This window comes from Solanum dulcamara, chromosome 8 (genome assembly GCF_947179165.1).
Source record: "Solanum dulcamara chromosome 8, daSolDulc1.2, whole genome shotgun sequence".
Taxonomy (NCBI): Eukaryota; Viridiplantae; Streptophyta; class Magnoliopsida; order Solanales; family Solanaceae; genus Solanum; species Solanum dulcamara.
The window spans coordinates 55,763,885-55,771,716 of record NC_077244.1 but is presented as its reverse complement, the minus strand read 5'-3'; the positions used below and the strand labels follow the sequence as shown (position 1 = coordinate 55,771,716).

The 7,832-nt window shown below is 32.3% G+C and overlaps 1 pseudogene; it reads right to left on the bottom strand.

The window, feature by feature from the left end:
• Positions 1-546: 546 nt before the first annotated feature.
• LOC129901084 (premnaspirodiene oxygenase-like) lies at positions 547-3,038 on the bottom strand (annotated as a pseudogene).
• Positions 3,039-7,832: the final 4,794 nt, after the last annotated feature.

The window sequence follows — 7,832 nt, the reverse complement described above, 5'->3', positions numbered from 1 at the left end:
CAGTCCCCAAGGACCCGATTGGGCTATTTCAATCTGGTTTTTTATCAAGCCGAATTCTTGCCGATCCGATCCGACTCATTTGACAGGTTTACTCTAGACCGTACTATTACTTTACCAAAGTAAAGCAACCCGTTACTTATTTATTTTGGGATTAAAGAAGACCAGATAAGTCCAATCATAGTTTTACAATTTTAACCTTGTCTAATTAGCCTATTGCTTGTGTTCAGCTCATTCACAAGTCTTACATATCAAAAAGTTATTACTACTACTTGCTTAAAAGTTAAAAAGTATATTTGACTCAAACCGCAATGTAACAGATAAAATCATGCCAAATTTTCTATTTGACTCAACTCTACTTGACCCCAAAAAAAAGAACTTATAAAAGGGAAAATTAGTCTAGTTAAATAGCTAAATTAATTTGGAAAAATATATTTAGAAAATTGTTGAAGTAATTTAACTAGTATTCTTATTGATAGTAAATATGATGAAAACTTAAATAGAGTCGTAAATAATATACTCAGAGTTGTCAAAGCATTTAACGGTAATTATACTATTGTCATTAAATAATTACTGCAAATCTTTTATTAGTAATTCTAGTCATCAAAGTTCATGATCCTTACAGATAGCAATTACACACAAATTATATTTCCTACTGCAGCTAGTACCTGAAGTTTCAGTAACATCAATATGTTCAGGCTCCATCCCATTAGGCAACTTCCAATTGAAATAGTAAATAAGTAGAGCTAAAGGAAGCTCAATATTTGCTAAACCAAATGAAATTCCATGGCACATTCTTCTTCCTCCATTCAATGGTAAATACTCAAAATGTTGTCCAATAAACTCCACATTATTACTATTTGCACAATTAATAAACCTTTCGGGTGAAAAACTCTCAGCATTTTCTCAAAATTCAGTATCTCTATTAATTGCCCAAGAATTCACTATTACTTTTGTTTTTATAGGTATGTCATATCCATTAATTACACATTGTTCCCTGCATTCTCTTGGAAGTAAAAAAGAAAGTGGTGGATGTAACCTCAGAGTTTCCTTAATTACTAATTTTAGGTAGCTAATTTCTTTCAAATTCCTCTCTGTTACTCTGTTTTTTCCCTTGAGAATTCTTCTCAGTTCTGTTTGTGCTTTTTCCATAATTTTTGGGTTTCTCATCATTTCAACCATTGCCCAATCAAGAACGGTTGCTGAAGTTTCAGTTCCTGCTATGAACATGTCCTGCATATATATGGATTATATGAACATCTTCTAATTTTGGTCTAAATAAGTATTCCCGTTACAATTTATGTAGCAATTTTTGACTCAATATAGAATTTTTTAAAAAAAATAAAAGACTTTTGGAATTTAAGATATACAACAAGTATTTCTAAATTTTTGACTAAAAATTCAATTATTATCTATCATATATTGATTTGAAATAATTTTGGAAATTCATAAATTTTAAATCCCAAATTGCATTTAATAATGGCTATAATCATTGATTCATTTCATGTAGTATTAGTTTTCATAATATAATATTATTGATGAGGATCATGATAATATAGAATGGAGAACCATAAAAAAATAAAATCTCACCGTTATGACTGCTTTGATATTGTCTGCAACGAAGCGAAATTCAAGAGTGACATTTTCTTGAAGTCTTAACAGGAGATTCACCAAATCGTATTTTTGTAATGACTCTTCTTGATCACCATTAATCTTTTGATATTGTAGCTTCTCCTTGTGCTCTTCTACTATCATGTTGAGCACCTTGTCTAACTCTTTGTGAACCTTTACTAATTTTGCTTTTGATCTAGTAATGGCTTGCAACAATAATTCGAGTGAAAGAAACATCTCACTTATGTCCAAACCTTGTTAAATAAATAGATTAGTCAAACACAAGTTGTTACTATATGCAAAATCAAAGTATTTTTTATGAAAGATCGGCCAAACAAGTTATAAGTACACTAGACTAGTCCCTTCACCCATGATGCATATCACTTCCTCCGTTTTATATTACTTGAACATTGTTAATCTGACATATTACTCCTTAAAAAAGTTCTAATTAGAGATTTATTTTACTAAACCAATTCTCTTGATTTGCTAAAATGATGAAGTAGAAATGAAACACCTATTTTTTTTTATAGAGGTCAAGTAAAATGAAACAAAAATAATACTTAATAGCGTTATACTTTAGATGGAAAAACAAACAAACAAAAAAAGGGTCCAAACCTGCCATCATCAAAGCGATTTCCTTTACCAAAGACATGAAATATGTTGATTCTTCTTTCCTCCTCTTCCCAAATGTTGCTCTACAAAGTACAGCATTTGTGAGAGCATATTTTTTTTTCTGTAAGATTAATAATTGATCCAAATTTTGATTCAACATATTGAACAAGATTGAATGATTCTTCCTCCCTAATAGAGGAGAATGATAGAACATTCTTTGCACTCAATGTTTCAACGTGCACAATTTACGCATTTGTCTCCAGTAATTTCCATAAGGTGCAAACACTATGTTTGAATAGTTGTAAGACAAAATCTTGATACTTAAAAGCTCAGGACGATTTGCGAACACAACATCATGAGTTTTTAGTACCTCTTGGGCAATACGAGGACTCGGAAAAACAATTATAGGGATCTCACCGAGCTGCAAGTGCATTAAGGGGCCATGCTTTTTGGCTAAGTCTCTTAGAGTATGGTGAGGTAATTGGCTTGCACTTAAATGGTGAATGCTTCCTATAAGAGGCAATTTCCATGGACCTGGAGGCAAGTTTAGAGTTGGTCTTATTTTTTTGGATAAAAACTTCATAGTGAGTATAAGAAGCAATATAGTGAAAAATGTGGCAAGAGAAAGGGGAAAATGTTGTAGCGCCATGATGGAATGAGAAAAAAGATTGGTTGCTAGTCCTCTTTTTATAAGCAAATTTTTGTTTGTTTCTTGGATAATTTATTGGACATACGTTTTCCTTGAAGTTGATTTGGATGATAAATTATATTTTATTTGAATCCAACATTATATATTTTAAGAAAATATTCAAATATATCATCCAACTAATAGAATTAGCATATTTATGCCATATATTAAAAGTTTGACTTGTTATTTATGTATCGCATTACCATCGGGCTCACGTGGCTTTCACGTAAGCCTTGTGGATAAGGATTCTTGACCAGCAAGCTAATGTGCCATCACCATAAGGATTCGTGGATGGTTTGCTTACTCAAACTCACTTTGATTGAGTGAATAAATTACACAATGAAGTAAAAATATAAAATTGAACTGAAATATTAAGATGCACAAATAGAATATAATTAATTCAAGTCCACATGTTGATAGCTGACAACATCAGTTTTTTTTAAAATCAATTAATGATAATGACCATCGAGTGACAAGGATATTAAATTGAATATATATTTCGTGGATGATTTGCTTACTCAAATACTTTGATTGAGTGAATAAATTACAAAATGAAGTACAAATATAAAATTGAATTGAAATATTAAGATGCACAAATAGAATATAATGAATCCAAGTCCACGTGTTGTTAGCTGACAACGTCATCTAAAAAGCTTGATATTGTCATTATTCTTAAGAACTATAAAAGCAAAGAACTTGAGATCACAAAATATTAATACATTAATGTTGGCAATAAGTGTTATGTAGTTGAAAAAACGGTTTCGAAATTGATTTAGAGAAAAATCAACTTAAAAAAATCGTCATTTAATTTTTTAAGAAAATTAAGAAAACTTAAAAATTTAGAGAAAACTGAGTAGAGGACAAAAAACAAACCTTTCCCATCACCCCTCTCGCCGCTGGTTCACCACCGCCGGTTCGCCACCGCCAGCTGCAAATCCACCTCCTTTGTCGCCGTGAAGTTTCTTTCCAGCGGTGTTTGGTTGTCTTCGATTTCAAACTCTCTATTATACCCTCTGCTCTTCTATTGGTATGTATTTCTCACTATTTCTGTTAGTTTTTTTTTATCTTTCTACTCATCTGTTTCTTTTCGAATTCTTGATTTTAATGTATTTTTGGAATAGATTAGTTTGAACTATTTTGATGTTTTGGAGTGATTTACTTGCTATTTTCTTTGAACTGCTTTAGTGTCTCTTCTTCTAATTATTAGCATGGTTCATAAATTGCTAGATAAGATCAAACTGGTTTTAATTTTTAAGGTCATTTTTCTCAAATTGTAAATGAATTTTTTTTATATTAACAATATTATTGAACGTTTATTTGCTTTAATATTATTAAACATATATTTGCTTTAGGTTTTTGCCATTATTAGCCTTTTTAGCTCGGTTGATTTATCTATATAAATTAAAAATACGAATAACCTGAACCAGAGAGAAAAATAATAGATAATTGGCCAAATGTATACTCTATTTGGACCATGTTAATAATAACATTTTTATGTTCAAAGCAGTGTGGCACCGGAATCTCCTAATCCTGAATCCACGCTTGGACAGACTACGGCGAACTACTTGACCGTCTCTTTCTCAAATCAGAGCTATAAGTTCCCTTTTTCATCATTTTCAGTCCATCTGCTTCCTCCTCTAAGTGATTCTCTTTGTCTCTATTAATACCGAAGCCCTTACTTTGTCCCTTTTTTTGTGCTTTGTATTGTTAGATAGAGAATTCAGATACTCTAGCATGTGATCCAAACGCTGCCAAAGCTGAAGTTGATCAGCCGCCAACAGCTCCTAGTAAGAGACCTCCTTCTCCTTCTCAACTGGAAAGAACTCTACCCAATTTATTTGTGGTTATTGGCGTCCTATCATTTGTTATCTCATCTGAAGTTGATTTAGAAAATATAGCCTAATAAATATCATACCAAAGTTTTAGGACAAAAGTGAAAACATGTGTAATTAATATTCGTAACGTATCTGATTACGGTGATGATAAGTCACTGTAATATGATTCTTACCATCACCATTATCAGATTCTCAAAAGGTGCAGCTACTACTGCATTAAGTACTAGAATTGAACCTTCTGAATGGTTAGTGTATTATCTGATAATTCATCATAATTTGATTCTTAGAAGTTGTTGTTATTGCCATAGTAAGTATTAAAATAAACTGTTCAGAGGTGTAGTTCTTATAATCTTATTTTTTGAAGAATATGAATGTATCTGTCCATCGTAAATGCTTTTCACTCGTTGTGGTGTCGCTTATCGAAACGTCAACATTTTATTTCTTACATTTATTGAGACATGCTTCTCCATTTGGCACTGCTCTTGAACATGATCTTATTTGGCATTCAAATTATTCATAATATTCTTTGAAAAAGTTATTGTACCAAACACTTGGGAGAATTTTCCATGAACTTTTCCCTAGAAGTATAAAGCTGTAAACTCTAAATTCAATTTGTTTTTCTAGTGATTTTTTGGGTTGATGATGGAAATTCCAATTCTTGAAAGCCCTGAAAATGATAATTCTCTAGGAGACACTCGTATCACTCCTTACAGTTTTATGTTGATTGATTATCTCTTCATTTAAAGTATTTAAAATTTTTGATTTGGTATCACTTATGGGGTAAAGATCCTGAAAGTTGTGTAATGATTGTCGAAAGATGATGCATTAATCTGTTAAAATTTCATTCTGAGTCTTACTACTCATGTTCTGCTTTACCAAATAAACTAAATTTGCATCTTCTTTCTGAACTTCTAATTTCATTAAAGCTATAAAAGCATATATTATTGTCTTCTTTAGTTACCATATGATGCAGGAATGACAACTGACAATTCCTCTATACAATTACTATTGTGGTGTTTATGAAACTGATGTTTATGTGTGTCTGTTGAGATGTAGTTATTCTCAATATTCAATTATTTGGTTCTAGGCATTATGAATGAAAGGTTCATGTTGTGTCTAGAAGCAGCTTGGGGCTATGTCACCCTTTGTAGTAATGAAAGCATACCTCTTTTCATGCAGCAACTGAAGTTTCTACACAATTCTAGATCCTTTTTTTTCAAGGCAAGCAGAAGATAGCACTAGGAGTTTCAGGAAAGTATTAAACAGGCATTCCATTGCAGTCCAACCTACTAGAAAAAATTGGGAGAAATTTCTGATTATACATGATGCATTGGGATTCCAGTGGTAAAATATGGTTCTAGTCTGGAATACCTATCTACTTGCTTACTAGTATTATTATTATTATGCTACCATTATCTTATTCTTCAATTTCATTATTAATGTTGTTTCTTTTACAATTTGAGAAAATTGATCTTAAAAATTAAAACTAGTTTGATTTTATCTAGCAATTTGTGAACCATGCTAATAATTAGAAGAAGAGACACTAGAGCAGTTCAAAGAAAATAGCAAGTAAATCACTCCAAAACAGCAAAATAGTTCAAACTAATATATTCCATAAATCCAGCAAAATCAAAAACTCGATAAGAAACAGATGAGTAGAAAGATAACAAAAGCTAACAGAAATAGTGAGAGATACATACCAATAGAAGGGCAGAGGGTATAATCGAGAGTTTTGAAATAGAAGACAACTAAACACCGCAGGAAGGAAACTTCACAGCGACAAGGGAGGTGGATTTGCAGTTGGCGGTGGCGAACCGGTGGCGGGAGGGGTGACGGGAGAGGGTTTATTTTTTGTCCTTTACGACGGGAGAGATGAGAGAATAACCTATAGCTACAAAAAAGTTCTCAATTAAAAAAATGTGACATTGATTTGATCAAATAAGATTAAATAAAATATAAACTTTATTAGAGTGATTAAAAACTTTGGGGTACATATTAGAATTTCAAAATCTTAAAAAATCTTCCCTCTTATTTCAAATTTCAAAATTTCTCCCATTTTTTATTATCTATCAATCTCTCTCTTTTTGTTTCTTTCTCCCTCTTTTTTTCAGATTTTCTCTCTCCCTCCATTTTATTGTTCTTTCTTTCTCCCTTCCTTCATCATCTTCTTATTCTTCTTCTTTTTTGGCGTCGTTATTGTTGTCACCGCCGTCGTTCATTCTTTATCACATTTTTTTCTTTTTTATTTTTATTTTTACGGACTGTTTTGCTTTGATTTTGAGAATTTCAAAAAAAAATATTTAAGTTGTTGAAAAAAAGATTATACAGAAAATCAAGTAACTATGATAGTTGTTGCAACAAATGCGATAATTGTTGCAACAACTATCATAGTTCCTACAACAATTACAATAGTTGTTGCAACAACTATCATAGTTGCTACAACAACTACAACAGTTGCTTGATTTTCTGCAGCAACTTTAACAATTGCTTGAGTTACTTCAATAATTTATTGAATTATTGTAGAAACTTCTGAATAGTTGCTGCAGCAACTTCGACAATTGTTAGTTTTTTTAATAGAAAATAAAGTGTAGGAGGAGCTGGTGAAGGAGATAGTGGTTGTGCTAAAAGAGAAGGCTAGTGGTGTTGGTGGTGGCGGTGGAAGAAGAGGGAGGAGGGAGAAAAATGTGGCGGTGATGGAGGAGGAGGTGATGGTACTAGCGGAAGAGATGGTGGCGGTGATGTCAACGACGACGACGGTAGGAGGGGTAAGAATGACGTTGGCGGTAGAGGAGGGGGATGGGGAGGGGTGGGTGGGTGGATGGGGTGGGGAGGAGAATGGAAGGGCCTTTGTGTAAATAATAAAACTTGAGGGTTTTAAGATTAGTGTCATTAATTCTAATCTTAAAATTGTCACCTTTACTCAATAATTAAGACTTGTGTCACTCTTTCTTAGTTTTTAATTTTTTTGTCACCTTTAATAAAAAATTCCGAGAGAGATATGAGTGGAAAGAGAAACAGTAAACTAAAGAGGAAAAAACCCAAATGGTCCCTTAAGTATATGAGTAGAACTACTTTGGTCCTTCACAAAT